Raw genomic sequence first — 18945 nt, 5'->3', positions numbered from 1 at the left:
CGCTTCTGTTCAGGGCTGTTTGCGGCGTTGTCCTGGGCTGTGCCGGCAGCTGTGCTCTCTACCCATCCAGTCTCAGGGACTGGAACTTCAAGATGTTGGGAAGAAGTTCGTAGGTGTTGCAGCAGCTTCTCCTTTATTTGCGCTGTCTCTGCTCGGTTGTGGCGCTGCCGCCGTCTCGTCAGGAGCCGTGACGTTGGGCTCCTTTTCCTTTTGGGGTTGTAGGAGAGGTTCCTCGCCTCACCGTAGATTATTGGGATCGATGCCCTTCTGGTCTCGGAGCGTCGTGTTCGTCGTGGAGCCTTTTTGGCGCTGTGGCTGTTGCGTGGTCTATAAGGTTCTGCGGAGCGTCTGTCGGCCCGGGTGCGCGTTTGGCTCGGAGCTGCTCTGCCCGGACGCGTAGAGGCAGGGGAGGGTGGACGGAGCTCTGGCGGTCCCCGGTTAACCTGCTGACGCGTTGAATTGCGTGGGCAGAGGCGGTGCGGTCATCTGGGATGGAGTGGCCGTGGGCAGGGGAGCGGAGGGTCCCCGCGCAGGCGTTTGAGAGCCTCCTCGAGAGCTTGGGACGTTATTGCGCCACAGAAAGCAGACCTGTGGGCTGCTCAGACTGTTGATGGGCTGCTGGGTGACTTGCAGAATCACCTGATTTCAGGAGCAGAGGGACAACTCGGCACGGAAGAGCGACGGAGGAGGCGAGCTGTGCGCTGTAAGCAGGTGGGTCGGTGGGTGGTGCCAGAGGGGAGCTGTGCCGTGTGGCTCTAGCTAAGCTCGGTCGTTTCTCTGTTTCCTAGGTGCGAAGCGAAGAGGAAAGCGGGCTGTCGGCAGCTCAGCTCCTTGGGCCAGGTGAGCACGGAGCGCTGGGCCGAAGCGGTAGCTCGTTTCAGGTCCCGTGTTGCTGGCGCGGGTCCGAGCGTCCTTTGGTGGTGTTTTACAGGCGGCAGCTGAGCGTCTCGGCGGTCCGCGGCGTGGCAGTCCAAAGCAAGGGCGGCCGGGTGGGCGAGCGGCCCAGGTAAGGGAGGGCGAGCTGGGACCGTCTGCGGGCAGGCTGTGTTTTTGGGAGGCGTCCGAGCGCGTGCCTCTGGTTTTGCGGGTGCCGCAGACGAGCCGGCCGGGGCGAAGCCGCACGCCGGCCGGCAGCCGAGAAGGTGAGGCGGCGGTGGGCGTTGAGGAGCCCGGTATTGCCCGGTGTCTCGCTTCATCTTTTCCTTCTCGCTTTGCAGGCGCTTTGTGGGCCCTCTGGACTGGGAGGAGCATTTGCGGTGAGCCGGGCTAGGGGCAAGGAGGAGCGTGGGGCCGGGGACTCGTTCCAGGCGCCACAGTTTTTTTTGCTTCTCGCCGTCTTAGGCGTCACCAGTGCTGAGGGTTTGTGACCACGCCAGCGGCACGACACGCCGACCGGACCGCCCTGGAGCTCAGCAGGAGGTGGGTGTCGCGGACAGGGTCGGCGTTTGCCCCGCGGCGCCGTGTGCCAGCGTGGCTTAGCGAGCGCGTGCTTTCTCGTGCTCCTGCAGGCGCTGAAGAGGAACCCGGCGACGCGGGAAGACGGCCGTTGGCGCACGTGGCGTTTTCCTCTGCCGAAGATGGGTTCGGTCCCTCGGCCCTCTGAAAGCTAAGTGGAGGCACGAGGGCTGGGAAGGGGCTGGGAATCGCAGGGACGGGGGGTTTAGCTCTGCTAAGGGCAAGGGCCGTCCAGGAACCGTGCCCTTGGTGCGGGTCAAGGGCCCGGGGACCTTTACCGTGCGATGCCAGCGTGTGCCGGGCAGGGCAGCTCCAGCTTGTGTCTGCGTTGTGGTGTAGTTCGGGAAGCCTGCCTTGCGCCCGTCAGCCGATCCTGGGGTCTCGTTGTGTTCCAGGGGCAGGAAAAGCCTCTCAGGTGCCATCCCGGCATCTGGAACGCCAGTGCCGGTTGGGCGCCGGTTTTCTGGTGTCGGCAGCCGAAAGCGAGGCGGGTTCATGCCTTTCGGCCGCTTCTGTTCAGGGGTGTTTGTGGTGTTGTCCTGGGCTGTGCCGGCAGCTGTGCTCTCTACCCATCCAGTCTAAGGGACTGGCACTTCTTCCCAGCATCTTGAAGGTTTTAGGTCTTGTAGCAGCTTCTCGTATTTGCGCCGTCTCTGTGTGTTTTGCGCCAGTGCCGCCGTCTCTGTGTGTTTTGCGCCAGTGCCGCCGTCTCTGTGTGTTTTGCGCCAGTGCCGCCGTCTCTGTGTGTTTTGCGCCAGTGCCGCCGTCTCTGTGTGTTTTGCGCCAGTGCCGCCGTCTCTGTGTGTTTTGCGCCAGTGCCGCCGTCTCTGTGTGTTTTGCGCCAGTGCCGCCGTCTCTGTGTGTTTTGCGCCAGTGCCGCCGTCTCTGTGTGTTTTGCGCCAGTGCCGCCGTCTCATAAGAGGCCGTAACTTTCGGCTCTCATTTTTCTGGGGTTGCAGTAGAGGCTCCTCGCCTCACCACTGCCTCCCCGCAGGTTATTTATATCGTTGCCGTCTCTGGTTCGGAGTCATTTTTGTTGTGGAGCATTTTTGGTGTTATTGCTGCCGGGTCATCTATAATGTTGTGTGGAGCATCTGTCTAAGCACGTGCGCGTTTGGCTCGGAGCTGCTCTGCCCGGAGGTGTAGAGTCAGGAGCGGGCGGACTGAGTTTAGGAGTCCACGATTGATCTGTGGACACGTTATCCTGCGTAGGCAGAGGCTGTGCAGTCATCTGGGACGGAGTAGCCGTGGGCAGGGGAGCGGACAGTCCGTTCCCCAGTGGTCTTTGGGACTCAATTAGACCTTCTTGTGGGATTCCTGAATAGAAAGCAGACCTGTGGAATGGTCAAGTTGTTGATGAGCTCCTGAGTAACTTGTTGAATACCTTGGTTTCAGATGCAGAGGGACAACTCAGCACGAACGAGCGACGGAGGAGGCGAGCCGAGCGCCGTAAGCAAGCGGGTCGGTGCGTGGTGGGAGCAGGAAGCTGTGCCGTGTGGCTCTAGCTGAGTTTGGTCGTTTCTCTCTTTTCTAGGAGTGAAGCAAAGTGGAAAGCTGGATATCGGCAGCGCAGCTCCTCTGGCAAGGTGAGCACGGAGCCGTGGTAGGGGCGAGGAGGAGCGTGGGGCCAGGGTTTCGTTCAAAGAGCTATAGTTCTTTGTTTCTCGCCGTCTTAGGCATCACCAGCGTTGAGGGTTTGTGACCGCGCCCGCGCCACGACACGCCGACCGGACCGCCCTGGAACTCAGCAGGAGGTGGGTGTCGCGGACGGGGTCGGCGTTTGCCCCGCGGCGCCGTGTGCCGGCGTGGCTTAGCGAGCGCGTGCTTTCTCGTGCTCCTGCAGGCGTTGAAGAGGAACCCGGCGACGCGGGAAGACGGCCGTTGGCACACGTGGCGTTTTCCTCTGCTGAAGATGGGTTCGGTCCCTCGGCCCTCTGAAAGCTAAGTGGAGGCGCGAGGGCTGGGAAGGGGCTGGGAATCGCAGGGACGGGGGGTTTAGCTCTGCTAAGGGCAAGGGCCGTCCAGGAACCGTGCCCTTGGCGCGGGTCAAGGGCCCGGGACCTTTACCGTGCGATGCCAGCGTGTGCCGGGCAGGGCAGCTCCAGCCTGCGTCTGCGTTGTGATGTAGTTCCGGAAGCCTGTCTTGCGCCCGTCAGCCGATCCTGGGGTCTCGTTGCGTTCCGTGGGCACGGAAGGCCTCTCGGGTGCCATCCCGGCATCTGGAACGCCGGTGCCGATTGCGCGCCGGTTTTCTGGTGTCGGCAGCCGAAAGCGAGGCGGGTTCTTGCCTTTCGGCCGCTTCTGTTCAGGGCTGTTTGCGGCGTTGTCCTGGGCTGTGCCAGCAGCCGTGCTCTCTACCCATTCAGTCTAAGGGACTGGCACTTCTTCCCAGCATCTTGAAGTTTTTAGCGTTTGCCGCAGCTTTTTGTGCTGGTGTTGCTCTCTCTGTTTGTTGTGGTAGTGCCATTTCATAAGGGACCGTGGAGTTCTGTTCCTTTTTATTCTGGTGTTGCAGCAGGGGCTCCTTGCCTTCCCACTGCCTCCCTGCAGGTTGTTTTGATCAATGCCATGTCTCTTCCTGGAGTCGTTGAACATTTTTGGTGCTGTTTCAGTCATGTGGTCTATCACGTTCTGTGGAGTCTTGGTGTGCATATGTGCATGTTGGGTGGGAGCTGTTGTGCCCAGAGTTGTAGAGTCGGGGTGGGTGGACTGAGCTCTAGGTGTCCACCGTTCACTTGTTGACATATTAAAATGCGTAGGCAAAGTTTGTACGATCATCTGGCACGGAGTTGCGATGGGTAGGAGGGTGGACATTCCCTGTACTGGTGTTTTACAGTTCATACTCAAGACTGTTGTTAACTAATGTTTTCTGTAGTGTGATGTTTTTTCAGAGTATTCTAACTTTTCTTTTTTTTTTTTTAGGTGACCACATTGTTAATATGACTGTAAATAGTATGTAAAGCTGCACAAATCAACTACCTGTCTGAGGTCAGTACAAAGGATCCTCTGAGAATCAAGAAGAACCCAGAGTCAGCTATTGCTATTGGACTGTATTGTCACTTTTCCATGTGAGAGATGGGACCTGAGACATCAATGTGATGTTTACCGAGTTCACTTTATTGTCGGACTTTATACAAAGCTGCCCTCTCCACGTGCCTTGCAACAATGTGATTGGTTGTATCACATGCTACACAATAATGTGATAGGCTGCATGCACTGTCCATGTGCTCTGCACACCTGTGTCTGGCGCTTGCTCGTTCACTGTTACCTTCTTATGGGGCTTCTTTTGTTTCTTTTGTCTCTGGCTTCACCTCTCAGCCAGGCTGGCGACAACCCCATCCCCCCGGGGCAGGGGCGGGGGGACTCTGCCTCGCTATCTCCCCCTCGTTAATATTTTATTAAATAAAAAATACCCTGTATTTCACACTGTCTTCAAAGCATGATACAGATTAAGAACATTAAGGCTAATATAATTACAATTAACAAGAACAGTTCCATTTTCAATATTCCTTGTAACCAAACAGGGTATCCAACTCAGAAAACCCAACATCTTCTGTTATTTTCATGTTCTGCAAATCTTCTATCTTATGAAGAGTTTGGTTGTATGTGTTGTTTGAAATTAAAATATAGCTGTGACCATGGCCCATAACACGAAATTAATCGCTGCTCTGTTTTACAAAGTGGTGTGACAATCTTGAAGCACTGCCCCCCATGCTTAGCAGAACTAAGACCTTGTTATGCCTTAAACATCTGGTTTTTGTTATGTGGGGAGGAAGAGAGAGATGACACCTCATCTTATCTTTCCCAAAGTTTTATGGCTATGAAGGCAGACGCCTTGGAAGATAAGGACAATTGACAGTGTTGCCGTGAAAGGTTTCACGGCCTAATTGGGATGATAGAGATGAACCATCTGTCGAACAGCCAACTACCAGAAGAGACCACGAACCAACAGCTACCCCTGATGGGCAAGACATCTCGCTTCTGCTGAGTACCGTGAACTTCTCCTAGTTTGAAGACCCCAGAGCCATTTCCAGAAGAGTCTTCCTAATTAGCAGGAAGAGCGAGCAGAGGGAGGAGATGAACCGCCTTCTACTATCTTGCATGTAAATGAACCGGCTTATTAAACAACCTCACGTACGATACAGGTCACCAGCATGTAAATCTTCAACGCGTCCCCCACTCCAGAGGTCGTCACAGGACCGACGTGCCTGTGGAGTGGAGATATCTTACTCTTTGTCTCTCTCTCTCTGCCTTTCTTTTTCTGATATCTTAGTTTTCCTCTTCTCTCTCTCTCTCCCTTTTCCTTACAATGGTATTTATATGTTCAAGTTCTGCTGCTAAAGTCTTGTTAAGTTTCGCATTACAGTTACTAATTGTTGCCAATCCACTGCTTTTAGAAGGGTTTATGCTGACAATGTATTGATAAGTTTTGTGCTATTATAACATACTTTTGCCAAGTCACTGATTGCTGTAATTTGTATACCACCACGCGCTTCTAGTAAATTCATAATTGGACCCCCGCAGCGATCGTCTGTCATTCATTTCACATTGCCGCACAACACCTTTGAGGTTAAGGGTTGTCATAATTGTAACAGGCTTCTTATTTGTTCGCTAGGGAAGGTCTCACCCACTTCGTTGAGATCCACAAATGTTTATGGTTACCTGTAGAAACACAAGCATATCCCCTTCCCCAGGTTATTAATCATGTAGGACCTTCCCATTGTTGCGTTGTCAGATTAAACACACTATAACCTTAAGTACATTCTTGGGAAAGTCTTTGACATTTTTTATATGGTGCATAAGAACAGGTTCCATTTTAGTCTCACTTTTAGGATTAAGCCAGTTCAGCACATGCAGTCCCTTTATCAAAACCTCTTCTGGACTGAGACCACTTCCCCCTTGTTTTTTCAAAACACATGAAAGACTTTTCAGGGTGCCCTGTGCACGCTCGATAATTGCCCGGACAATAGAACTATAAGGGACACCAAACAGGTGTTGTACATTCCACCGGACGAGGAAGGTTGCAAGTGTGTCAGAACGATATGGGAGACCATTATCTGTTTTGATCTGTGTAGGAACACCCGTGACAGCAAAAGCTCGTAATAAATAACGCTTTACCGCTTTTGCATTTGCTGAGGACTCCCGCAGCAGTCCTGAACAGGTATCTACGATCGCACTAATGTACTTTTGTCGGCCAAACGGTGCAAATGCAGTAATATCAGTTTGCCGTAACTGGCCTGGCTGCAAGCCCCGAGGATTTACTCCTTTTTGTCGCAAAGGCATTATGCGGGCACAATCGGGACAAGCTGTAACAACAGATGGAGCTTGTTCCTCGGTCAGCGCAAACCGCTTTTGGAGCCATGCTGAGGATAGACGGAAGTACTCGTGAGCCTGTCTGGCTTGTTCAAAAGGAGATACTTCTGTCACTGCTCTAATTTGTCTATAACGTTGTTTCCCTCAACTAGACCACCTGGTAGGTTAGAGTGGCTTTTTATATGCATTATAAACACTGGCAGTGTCCTATAATCTAACACATTCCACAAATCTAACAATGCTTCAAAAAAGAAGGCATTGGAAACTCGCCTCAAAAGCGCTCTACGTAGTCTTTGTGTAACTCCCACAACATAAAGAGAATCTGCTACCAGATTAATTGAGCAGTTATGCCATTTTTGTGATGCTGCTAAGTGTATCGAGGGCAGTTTCTTTTAACGTGTCCCGTCTGTACGCAAGTAAAACACGCTAGGCCGTCACAAGAAGGGCTTCGGCCTTTCATTGCTGGCTAAAAACGCTGCAGCCGAACCCTCAGCGTCGGCTCGAGCGTGTATTTTTGCCTTTTCTACCTCCCGTTGCATAATTGGTACCCGTGTACAAGCTTCCACCATCTCTGCCTGAGAAGCTGTTTTTTCCAAGCCGGCTAATATCTGTCGGTATTGAGTGTTTGCATTTGTCATGGTCAAATCTTTCCCCACCGCAGCTTTTGCCTCTGGAGTCAGGTTAGGAGAAGCATCTATAGCTTCTTTTAAACGGTCCACAAACTTATATATGGCTCCCCAGGATCCTGCTTTATTGTAGAATAGGGTGGTACAGGGTTACCTATGTTTGGTAATTCCTTCACTGCCATCACAGCAAGCCCTCGCCGCAAAATCCTCGGAGGAAGCGCCACCCCAGCGGCACCATCCGCATATCGCCACGATCCGGTGATCGGTCCATGCTAGCTACTTGCAATGGATCATCAGCTGGTAAAGGAACATTTTCTAATACTGCCAATTCCACCTTCCCCTGCCTCTTGTCCAAGATCAGCAAATACCCCACTGGGGAAGCAATAACTCTATCAATGCCTTAATATCTGTTGGAGTTTGTATTCACCCCTTGAAAAATGAATCCACTAGCTGCATCACATGCCTGTTATCCATACCATATCGCATAACCGCAGTTTGCGATCGCTTAACCGTTTTCCAATCAAAGGGCGACCACTGTCTTTGTCCTCTGTTATTTACGTGCGCTGGCATCGATGTAATACCGCCAGGTAACATAGTCCCTTCAACGGTCGCATCCCTGACTGCCCATTGTGAGCGTTGCCCTGCATTACGAGAGTCATCTCGAGGAGTATCTCTACCCTGATGCATAGGGGCAGCACCCAAATTATCATTACTATCACTCCTACACAATTCCCTTGTCTTTCCCTGCAGATCAGTAAGTCGTCGCATATTTGTAAACAGATCTGCTGACCCAGTCTCCAGCCCTTTTCCATATCGCGCTCTCAAGTATTCATCCGCTTCTCTTACAGAAGCACAGACCACATCCCATCCTCTGCACATTGTCTAGCCCATTTATGTATTTGCTCCTTTTTAATACGGAGCTCCTCAGGAGCGAGGTGCAATTCCGCCCCTCCAGTTCCCTTTTTCCCCGTTTTTCACATTCCCTGCCAATCGCCTCTAACCCATCCCTAATTGCGTATGATGCCTTTTTACATGCTATTAACCACGAAGTTTTGCCATTACTGCCATCTAATGGTTTCGTAGCTTTTAAAACTTCCTGCATCTGCTCTCCTGCCATCTCAGTAAGTCACTCAGGCTCCGCACACGGCTCTCCTCCCGGAAGTCAGGGCGAATCTGCGGCGCTCCGTCCCGGCGCTCCATCGGGTCCTCCGGCAAAGGCCCGTCAGCTGGATTAACTCGTCCTGGCTCGTCGAAACTTGTCGGTTGCTGCCGTTCATCTTCGTAGGCAGGCGATGGCTCAAAGGGTGCAGCGGGTCTAATTTGCTCTCTGCTCCAGAACTCCAAATGTGATACGGGACATACCAGGGGTATCGATTTTTCGGAGTTCTCAGAGCAGGGGCAGCTCGCGGCAGGCGGCTCCGAGGGGACGGCACACGCTTCCGGCTCCCCCGAGACATCCTCCATCGGCCGCCTGACCCCCCGCCGCCAGGGTCCGGCGAGGTCGCGGGCCTCGCGGCTCCCCCTCGTGACCGCTTCCCACAGTTCAGTCCCTATCTCCTCCAACGTACCGGGAGAAAAAATCCGTCCGTCGATCGGACACTCCCCTTCCGCTGGGCCAATAGTAAAAGACGCCCCACCGCTTCTTTTTCCAAAAATCTTCCTGTTCGTGCAGCCAGCCGCAGAATACTTTTCACTGTTACTTTTTCTTCCACAGATGCCGCGTTTCCCACGCCGCCCGATTCCCTGTAGATCTTTTCTTTTCTTTTGTCACTAGGTCACGGTTGTGAAGAATTTGAGAGAATGCGTCATATTAAGTTGTCCGATCCTTCAGAATCTATGTATAGTACTTCAGACAAACTGAAACAGTACGTTAATAAGATGGTCCTAGTAGAATTAGGGTTTGACAAATGGTTTAAAAGCTTGGAAATAGCTGGGTAGCTGTTTGATCTTATTAATTACAATTACATATAATGCAGTTATGCTGCAGCATACAACATGTGATTAATGACATAAGTACGGCTTATTTCAAAGATGAATCAGCGCGTTGTAAACAAGGCCCGGCCGGTTCAAAGACAAAATGGGGGCATCGTGAGAGATTCGAGGGATTTTCTTGAAGTCAGTGTGTGGATGGGTTTCTATTAGACGGAGATTTGTTACTGAACTAGCCAGGCCCCCAGGAATTTCAAGGCCATCTCAGAAAGCCGAAAACACGACGTAAATCAACAGACCTATCAACAGCGAGACTCGGGCGCGTGGACAGCTGTCGAACATAGACAATATCCAATCAGCTAACGCACGCTCGGAGCGTGGACACGTGATCAAGACATAACCGCATATATCAGGAGGCTTATTTCTGTAATAAATGGCTTTGTGTGAATTCATATGGGTTTGTGTGGAGTCCATGATTTTTCGCCCTCGCAGGGGGCTCACCCCTTGCCCCCCAGTTCGTTAAAGTAATGGATTTTACTGCTGTCGCTGCTCTCTGGGGGACAGGGCTGGGGTGCTGTTTGGGGACACAGCCCCATCCCTGGTGTTGAAAGCGAGGGCTCGGGGGGGCTGGGGGCAGAGTCTATAGGGGCTAGGGGACACCCAAAGGATGTCATGGGGACCCTGGTTTTCGGGAGCCAAGGATACAGTGGGGGACCCCTCTGACCTTTTGGCCTTTAGTGACCTTTTGACCTCAGATGACCTTTTGGCCTCGAGTGACCCTTTGACGTCAGGTGACCTTTTGACCTCTGGTGACCTTTGACATTTGTGGTCCTTTGATCCCATGACCTTCCACCTCAGACCCTGGACCTTTGACACTAGACCTTTGACCACTGCATTTTGAGTCTGATCCCCTGACCATCTACATGTGCCCTTTCAGCTATGACCCTTGACATATGACTCTTGACCTCAGACCCTTCAGTGCTGACCTCTGACATTTGACCCTTACCTCTGACCCCTTTTATAGGGAATATCAATACACAATTTTATTAGTAATATAATTATTTCTATCTATTCCCTAGGAAATCTAGGTTGAAATCTGTATTTAGTCACATTGCAAGTGCAATAGCAGTAATAAAGTGCAGGTGCTGTCATTTCTAGTGAGATTCCAGGTGATTTGATAAGGGTCATGGGTGGGGTCTGGGGTGACTGATCCCTCCCCTTTCCCAGGGGGTTGTGGGAAGGGGTGGGCGGGGCTCAGGGTATTTGAGCCCCAGTCCCCAGGTAGGGAGCTCATTCCGCTCCAGGACCCCTTCGGTGCCGGTTCTCTGTCGCTCCTTCGGCGGTCGGCAGCTTTTGAGCCGTTTAAGCTACGTGGGCAGCCGTCTTAGGACAAGCGGAGGAGTCCCTTTGAGGTGAGAGCTTCGGGCGCAGGAAAGGTTCAGTAGCAGCTGTAGTAGAAAGTTTGTTTGTCATTATGTTTCATTTGTTGATTCAGTTCCAGGTGCTTTGCATTTTCCGATAATTCCTGAACACTATGAAGATGGAGCATCGGTTATTGTATCTTATTATTTGTCTGCTCCCTAGAAAATGTAAGTTGACCTCCATACTGAGTCTCATTGTAGATGCAAGAGCAGTAATAAAGTGCAGGTGCTGTCATTTCTAGTGAGATTCCAGGTGATTTGATAAGGGTCATGGGTGGGGTCTGGGGTGACTGATCCCTCCCCTTTCCTAGGGGGTTGTGGGAAGGGGTGGGCGGGGCTCAGGGTATTTGAGCCCCAGTCCCCAGGTAGGGAGCTCATTCTGCTCCAGGACCCCTTCGGTGCCGGTTCTCTGTCGCTCCTTCGGCAGTCGGCAGCTTTTGAGCCGTTTAAGCTACGTGGGCAGCCGTCTCAGGAGAAGCGGAGGAGTCCCTTTGAGGTGAGAGCTTCGGGCGCAGGAAAGGTTCAGTAGCAGCTGTAGTAGAAAGTTTGTTTGTCATTATGTTTCATTTGTTGATTCAGTTCCAGGTGTTTTGCATTTTCCAATAATTCCTGACTAGGATGAAGATGGAGTGTTGTTTTTCGGTTTGTATTGCTGTATTAATAGCTGTTAATATAATCTCTTCTCCTAGAAGAGTGTCTTGTCTCCAGAACCTTTGCAGCGGTCCCCGGTAGATCATTCAAACGTACCTCCTGGAATTCAGCCAAGGTGAGCAATGACTTGTAGGCTAGTACCGATAAATGTTATTTGGGTGCCTAATCGTACGCATGTCCTTGTTTTCCTTATTGTAGGTGATGATGGAGGAAGTGACAGCTGCAGGAAGATCACAGCCCACGTCGTGTTTTCCTCTGTTGAAGATGGATTCGGTCCCTCGCCCCTCTAAAAGTTAAGTGGAGGCACGAGGGCTGGGAAGGGGCTGGGAATTGCAGGGAGGGTTTTAAGTTCTGAGGCAGAAAAGGGCAGTCCAGGAGCAGTCCCCTTTGGGCAGAGAAATGGGGTCAGGGAACTTTATAGTGCCACGCCGGCGCGTGCCGGGCAGGGCCGCTCCAGCCCGCGTCTGTTGTGGTGTAGTTCGGGAAGCCCGCTTCGTGCCTGTCAGACGATCTCGGGGTATCGTTGTGCTCCAGGGGCACGAAAGTCATTTCAAGCGCCATCCCGGGGTCCGGAAAGCCGGTGCCGATCGACGTAGCGACAATCGGCTGCTGGTTTTCTTGAATCAGCAGTCAAAGGGGTACACGGTTCTTGCATCTTGAACGCTTTTGGTCAGTTGTGTTTTATGGTGTAGTTCTGGGCTGCAACAGCAGCTCTAATATCTAGCCACCCAGTCTAAGGGACTGGCACTTCTTCCCAGCATCTTGAAGGTTCTAAGTCTCGTAGCAGCTTCTCGTATTTGCGCAGTCTCTGTGTGTTTGCGCCAGTGCCGCCGTCTCATAAGGGGCCGTGACGCTGGGCTCTTATTTTTCTGGGGTTGCAGTAGAGGCTCCTCGCCTCACCACTGCCTCCCCGCAGGTTATTTTTATCGTTGCCGTCTCTGGTTCGGAGTCATTTTTGTTGCGGAGCATTTTTGGTGTTATTGCTGTCGGGTCGTCTATAATGTTGCGTGGAGCATCTGTCTAAGCACGTGCGCGTTTGGCTCGGAGCTGCTCTGCCCGGAGGTGTAGAGTCAGGAGCGGGCGGACTGAGTTTAGGAGTCCACGATTGATCTGTGGACATGTTATCCTGCGTAGGCAGAGGTTGTGCGGTCATCTGGGACGGAGTAGCCGTGGGCAGGGGAGCGGGCAGTCCGTTCCCCAGTGGTCTTTGGGACTCAATTAGACCTTCTTGTGGGATTCCTGAATAGAAAGCAGACTTGTGGAATGGTCAAGCTGTTGATGAGCTCCTGGGTAACTTGTTGAATACCTTGATTTCAGATGCAGAGGGACAACTCGGCACGAAGGAGCGACGGAGGAGGCGAGCCGAGCGCCGTAAGCAAGCGGGTCGGTGCGTGGTGGGAGCAGGAAGCTGTGCCGTGTGGCTCTAGCTGAGTTTGGTCGTTTCTCTCTTTTCTAGGAGTGAAGCAAAGTGGAAAGCTGGGTATCGGCAGCGCAGCTCCTCTGGCAAGGTGAGCACGGAGCCGTGGTAGGGGCGAGCAGGAGCGTGGGGCCAGGGATTCGTTCAAAGAGCTACAGTTCTTTTGCTTCTCGCCGTCTGAGGCGTCACCAGCGATGAGGGTTTGTGACCGCGCCCGCGGCACGGAACGCCGTGGAACTAAGCGGGAGGCGGGTGTCGCGGAAGGGGTCGGAGTCTACCCCACGGCACCGTGTGCCGGCAAGGCTTAGCGAGCGTGTGCTTTCTCGTGTTCCTGTAGATGTTGAAGAGGAACCCGGCGACGCAGGAAGATCCCCGTTAGCGCGCGTGGCGTTTTCTTCCGTCGAAGATGGGTTCGGTCCCTCGGCCCTCTGAAAGCTAAGTGGAGGCATGGGGGCTGGGAAGGGGCCGGGAGTCGCAGGGACGGGGGGTTTAGCTCCGCTAAGGGCAAGGGCCGTCCAGTAAGCAGGTGGGGCGGTGCGTGGTGTCAAAGGGAAGATGTGCCTCGTGCCTTTATACTGTGCGCTCGCTCAGCTTAGCGAGCGTGTGTTTTCTTGTGTTGCTGTAGATGTTGAGGAGGAACCCGGTGATGCTGGAATATCCCTGTCAGCGCACGTGGCGTTTTCTTCTGTTGAAGACGGATTCAGTTTCTTGGCCCTCTGAAAGCTAAGTGGAGGCTGGGGGCCTGGGAAGGGGCTGAAAACTGCAGGGAGGGGGGTTAAGTTCAGTTTGGGGCAAGGGTTCTCCGGGAACAGTCTCCCTTGGGCAGGTGAAGGGTCCAGGGAATTTCACAGCGCGATGCCAGCGTGCGCCGGGCAGGGCAGCTCCAGCCAACGTCTGCGTCGCTGTGTAGTTCGGGAAGCCTGCCTTGCGCCTGTGTGACGATCCTGGGGTCTCATCGCGTTTGAGGGACACAAAAGTTTACTCGGGTGCCATTTCGGGATCTGCAACACCGGTGCCGATTGGCGTAGCGCCAATTGGGTGCCGGTTCTGTCGTATCAGCAGTTGAAAGCGTGGCAGGTCCTTGCGTTTTGGATGTTTCTGGTCAGTTGTGTGTTATGGCGTCGTTGAGGGCTGCGTTGGCAGCTCTGCTTTCTACCCATCCAGTCTTGGGGACTGGCACTTTTTCCCAGCATCTCGAAGCGTTTGCGCCAGTGCCGCCGTCTCTGTGTGTTTGCGCCAGTGCCGCCGTCTCTGTGTGTTTGCGCCAGTGCCGCCGTCTCTGTGTGTTTGCGCCAGTGCCGCCGTCTCTGTGTGTTTGCGCCAGTGCCGCCGTCTCTGTGTGTTTGCGCCAGTGCCGCCGTCTCTGTGTGTTTGCGCCAGTGCCGCCGTCTCTGTGTGTTTGCGCCAGTGCCGCCGTCTCTGTGTGTTTGCGCCAGTGCCGCCGTCTCTGTGTGTTTGCGCCAGTGCCGCCGCCTCTGTGTGTTTGCGCCAGTGCCGCCGCCTCTGTGTGTTTGCGCCAGTGCCGCCGCCTCTGTGTGTTTGCGCCAGTGCCGCCGCCTCTGTGTGTTTGCGCCAGTGCCGCCGCCTCTGTGTGTTTGCGCCAGTGCCGCCGCCTCTGTGTGTTTGCGCCAGTGCCGCCGCCTCTGTGTGTTTGCGCCAGTGCCGCCGTCTCATAAGAGGCCGTAACGTTCGGCTCTCATTTTTCTGGGGTTGCAGTAGAGGCTCCTCGCCTCACCACTGCCTCCCCGCAGGTTATTTTTATCGTTGCCGTCTCTGGTTCGGAGTCATTTTTGTTGCGGAGCATTTTTGGTGTTATTGCTGTCGGGTCATCTATAATGTTGCATGGAGCATCTGTGTAAGCACGTGCGCGTTTGGCTCGGAGCTGCTCTGCCCGGAGGTGTAGAGTCAGGAGCGGGCGGACTGAGTTTAGGAGTCCACGATTGATCTGTGGACATGTTATCCTGCGTAGGCAGAGGTTGTGCGGTCATCTGGGACGGAGTAGCCGTGGGCAGGGGAGCGGACAGTCCGTTCCCCAGTGGTCTTTGGGACTCAATTAGACCTTCTTGTGGGATTCCTTAATAGAAAGCAGACCTGTGGAACGGTCAAGCTGTTGATGAGCTCCTGGGTAACTTGTTGAATACCTTGATTTCAGATGCAGAGGGACAACTCAGCACGAACGAGCGACGGAGGAGGCGAGCCGAGCGCCGTAAGCAAGCGGGTCGGTGCGTGGTGGGAGCAGGAAGCTGTGCCGTGTGGCTCTAGCTGAGTTTGGTCGTTTCTCTCTTTTCTAGGAGTGAAGCAAAGTGGAAAGCTGGGTAGCGGCAGCGCAGCTCCTCTGGCAAGGTGAGCACGGAGCTGTGGTAGGGGCGAGCAGGAGCGTGGGGCCAGGGATTCGTTCAAAGAGCTGCAGTTCTTTTGCTTCTCGCCGTCTGAGGCGTCACCAGCGATGAGGGTTTGTGACCGCGCCCGCGGCACGGAACGCCGTGGAACTAAGCGGGAGGCGGGTGTCGCGGAAGGGGTCGGAGTCTACCCCACGGCACCGTGTGCCGGCAAGGCTTAGCGAGCGTGTGCTTTCTCGTGTTCCTGTAGATGTTGAAGAGGAACCCGGCGACGCAGGAAGATCCCCGTTAGCGCGCGTGGCGTTTTCTTCCGTCGAAGATGGGTTCGGTCCCTCGGCCCTCTGAAAGCTAAGTGGAGGCACGGGGGCTGGGAAGGGGCCGGGAGTCGCAGGGACGGGGGGTTTAGCTCCGCTAAGGGCAAGGGCCGTCCAGTAAGCAGGTGGGGCGGTGCGTGGTGTCAAAGGGAAGATGTGCCTCGTGCCTTTATACTGTGCGCTCGCTCAGCTCAGCGAGCGTGTGTTTTCTTGTGTTGCTGTAGATGTTGAGGAGGAACCCGGTGATGCTGGAATATCCCTGTCAGCGCACGTGGCGTTTTCTTCTGTTGAAGACGGATTCAGTTTCTTGGCCCTCTGAAAGCTAAGTGGAGGCTGGGGGCCTGGGAAGGGGCTGAAAACTGCAGGGAGGGGGGTTAAGTTCAGTTTGGGGCAAGGGTTCTCCGGGAACAGTCTCCCTTGGGCAGGTGAAGGGTCCAGGGAATTTCACAGCGCGATGCCAGCGTGCGCCGGGCAGGGCAGCTCCAGCCAACGTCTGCGTCGCTGTGTAGTTCGGGAAGCCTGCCTTGCGCCTGTGCGACGATCCTGGGGTCTCATCGCGTTCGAGGGACACAAAAGTTTACTCGGGTGCCATTTCGGGATCTGCAACACCGGTGCCGATTGGCGTAGCGCCAATTGGGTGCCGGTTCTGTCGTATCAGCAGTTGAAAGCGTGGCAGGTCCTTGCGTTTTGGATGTTTCTGGTCAGTTGTGTGTTATGGCGTCGTTGAGGGCTGTGTTTGCAGCTCTGCTTTCTACCCATCCAGTCTTGGGGACTGGCACTTCTTCCCAGCATCTCGAAGCGTTTGCGCCAGTGCCGCCGTCTCTGTGTGTTTTGCGCCAGTGCCGCCGTCTCTGTGTGTTTTGCGCCAGTGCCGCCGTCTCTGTGTGTTTTGCGCCAGTGCCGCCGTCTCTGTGTGTTTTGCGCCAGTGCCGCCGTCTCTGTGTGTTTTGCGCCAGTGCCGCCGTCTCTGTGTGTTTTGCGCCAGTGCCGCCGTCTCTGTGTGTTTTGCGCCCGTGCCGCCGTCTCTGTGTGTTTTGCGCCAGTGCCGCCGTCTCTGTGTGTTTTGCGCCAGTGCCGCCGTCTCTGTGTGTTTTGCGCCAGTGCCGCCGTCTCTGTGTGTTTTGCGCCAGTGCCGCCGTCTCTGTGTGTTTTGCGCCAGTGCCGCCGTCTCTGTGTGTTTTGCGCCAGTGCCGCCGTCTCGTAAGGGGCCCTGACTTTCGGCTCCTTTGTTTTCTGGGGTTGTAGTGGAGGCTCATAGTACACCACTGCCTCCCTGCAGGTTCTTTTGATCGATGTGTGTCTGGTTTGGAGTCGTTGTCATCGTCGGGTCTTGTTGGTGGAGTTGCCATCGTGTCGTCTATAATGTTCTGTGGAGAGTCTGCCTGAGCGGGTGCGCATTTGGCTCGGAGCTGCTCTGCCCGGACGCGTGCAGTCGGGGGCGGGTGGTCCGAGGTCTAGGAGTCCACGGTTAATATGCTGACGTGTTCAATTGCGTAGGCAGAGGTCGTGCAGTAAGGTGGGATGGAGTAGCTGTGGGCAGGGGAGTCAATAGTCCTTTTAGTGGTGTTTTGCTGTTGTTACTAAGGACATTGTTGACTAGCGTTTTCTGTGGTCTGCTGGTTTTTCAGAGACTAATTGTTTTAATTAATTTTTTTTTTCTTTGCAGGTGATCACGTTGTCAATACGAGTCACTTACTTGTAAAAAGGCATTTTGTTAGGCTATGTAACACTCAGTTATAGCCTTTTTTTGATGGTAACAAAAGCAGCTACAGACTCTGATCAACACCTGTGAGATAAGGCCCGCTTTACACTTTAGTGAAGAACTAGGTTTATTTCAGTGAAAATGCCACATTTGAGGCTGGCAGGAAGCTCCTACGAATCGTAAACAAAATCTACGGCTGCGAGGAGCCAAGTCTGGTCTGAGATCAGCGCAGAGGATCTACCGAGAAGCAAGAAGACCAGACTTGGCTATTGCTACTGGACTGAATCACAATGTAGAGGGGTGGGTGAATAGTTTGTAAGGGTACAAATACCCAGGGATTTCTATGCTTGGCTGGGACTTTAGCAGCAGCAGCAGCAGCTCCGGTCAGCCTTCCCGCCGTACCGTTCTGTTCGGTTATTTATTTTCACGGTTTTTGCCTCATCAACCCACCCGTCCCCACGTCCACGGAAGGGAGGTAGGGATGTCGAGGTGTAGAGCGATGCGATTCTGAAAATCAGGCTGAGTGATATAAGGAATGAGTTGTTAACACGCAATCCTTTGGCCTTATGTAAATGTAATATTTTAGGTGTTTTCCCTATCCTCCGTGAGTCTGGGAGCCAAACCGTAGATCCAGCGCGGTGCTACGTTCGGATCCAGCCGCACCCAGTCTTCCGTCCGGAGAGGAGTTTAGAAAGCGAGGGGGTCCGTTCTGAATCTCACGACTCAACGGAAAGGCCTCCCTCTAGCCTTTGGCATCTCCTGTCCATGTAGAAATTACTCTGAATCAAGTTCCAGCCGATTTTGATCGTCCTATTTTGTCCACTTAGCAAGCGATAGCATCCCTCGCCATAGCATCGCACGACGTCACGGCGCGAGCGATCCGACGCCGCTCTCGGTCGGCCACGCCCCGAGTCGGTTACCCGAGACGAAGTGACGTCGGCGGGGTCGTGGGCGTCGTCGGCGCTTAGTCGGCGCTTAGCGACGGAGACGCGGGGCGAGTTTGGGTTCCGGATCGTCAGAGGAACCGACTTGTGGTAACTGCCACGATTGGGAAGCCACGGTGGAATAGGTCACCGTGGTCAAGAACTGTACGAAGGACGGCAAGGGAATTAAGTCCAAACTGTTTTCCCCTTTCGACAATTAGCTTGAGACACGTACTTAAAAGGGTCGGTGCGGTGGATGACGCGCAGCACGTTCGGGTGGCGTGAAACCTCGAGCGAACGTGGCTCGGGGTTTTGGTTATTTGTCCTCGGAGGTTCAAATTTTTTTCCCTTTTCAGGTAAATTCCGAAGGTAAAGAATAAGAGAGTCCTAGCTGGGGGGTTTTATCCCCCCCGCCCCGTCCGGGTTTTTTTTCTCCCATTCCCGGCGGCTCCGAGAGGCGACGTTCGTCGCCAACGTGCGGACTGAGGTCCGGCCGGGAGCGGGGTTTCGCCGGGCGGGGCGAGTTTAGAGGACGCCGGGAACGGCGTTTCTGAGGGGCGATGCGGAGACGGGGCGAAGGCACGGGGCGAGAAGGGCAGAGAATGGGTGCGGTGTGACGGTGCGGTGGTGTCAGTAGGCGAATGGGTGGTGCGTTAGAGTCGTGTGATGTGGTAATATTGTGTTTTGGGGTTGTAGTTACTTGTTATTGCAGGTTAATGGTTTTTGCATTTCAGGTAAATGTCTAATTTAAAATAGAATAAAAAAACCCCAGCCGGGGGATTTTTTTTTCCGTTCCCCCGGCTGGGTTTTTTTTTCCCTGGTCCCGGCCGCTCAGCGAGGCGACGTTCATCGCCA

At 54.0% G+C, this 18945-nt stretch overlaps 2 long non-coding RNA genes across 3 annotated transcripts; both read left to right on the top strand.

Annotated features, from left to right (window-relative positions):
• The first annotated feature begins 295 nt into the window (after positions 1 to 295).
• LOC135576462 (uncharacterized) lies at positions 296 to 2204 on the top strand. 2 transcript variants are annotated; one of them, XR_010468203.1, is made up of 5 exons: positions 296 to 703; positions 789 to 840; positions 932 to 1256; positions 1342 to 1419; positions 1509 to 2204. It is a non-coding gene; the product is annotated as an uncharacterized LOC135576462 (long non-coding RNA). The 2 variants fall into 2 exon arrangements; XR_010468202.1 differs by having other exon boundaries at positions 296 to 711.
• A 414-nt stretch (positions 2205 to 2618) lies between these two features.
• LOC135576466 (uncharacterized) lies at positions 2619 to 5971 on the top strand. Its single transcript, XR_010468206.1, has 4 exons — positions 2619 to 2904; positions 2990 to 3041; positions 3132 to 3209; positions 3299 to 5971. It is a non-coding gene; the product is annotated as an uncharacterized LOC135576466 (long non-coding RNA).
• Positions 5972 to 18945: the final 12974 nt, after the last annotated feature.

This window comes from Columba livia, chromosome 27 (genome assembly GCF_036013475.1).
Source record: "Columba livia isolate bColLiv1 breed racing homer chromosome 27, bColLiv1.pat.W.v2, whole genome shotgun sequence".
In the NCBI taxonomy this organism is placed as follows: Eukaryota; Metazoa; Chordata; class Aves; order Columbiformes; family Columbidae; genus Columba; species Columba livia.
This window is presented reverse-complemented; position numbering and strand designations above follow the sequence as displayed.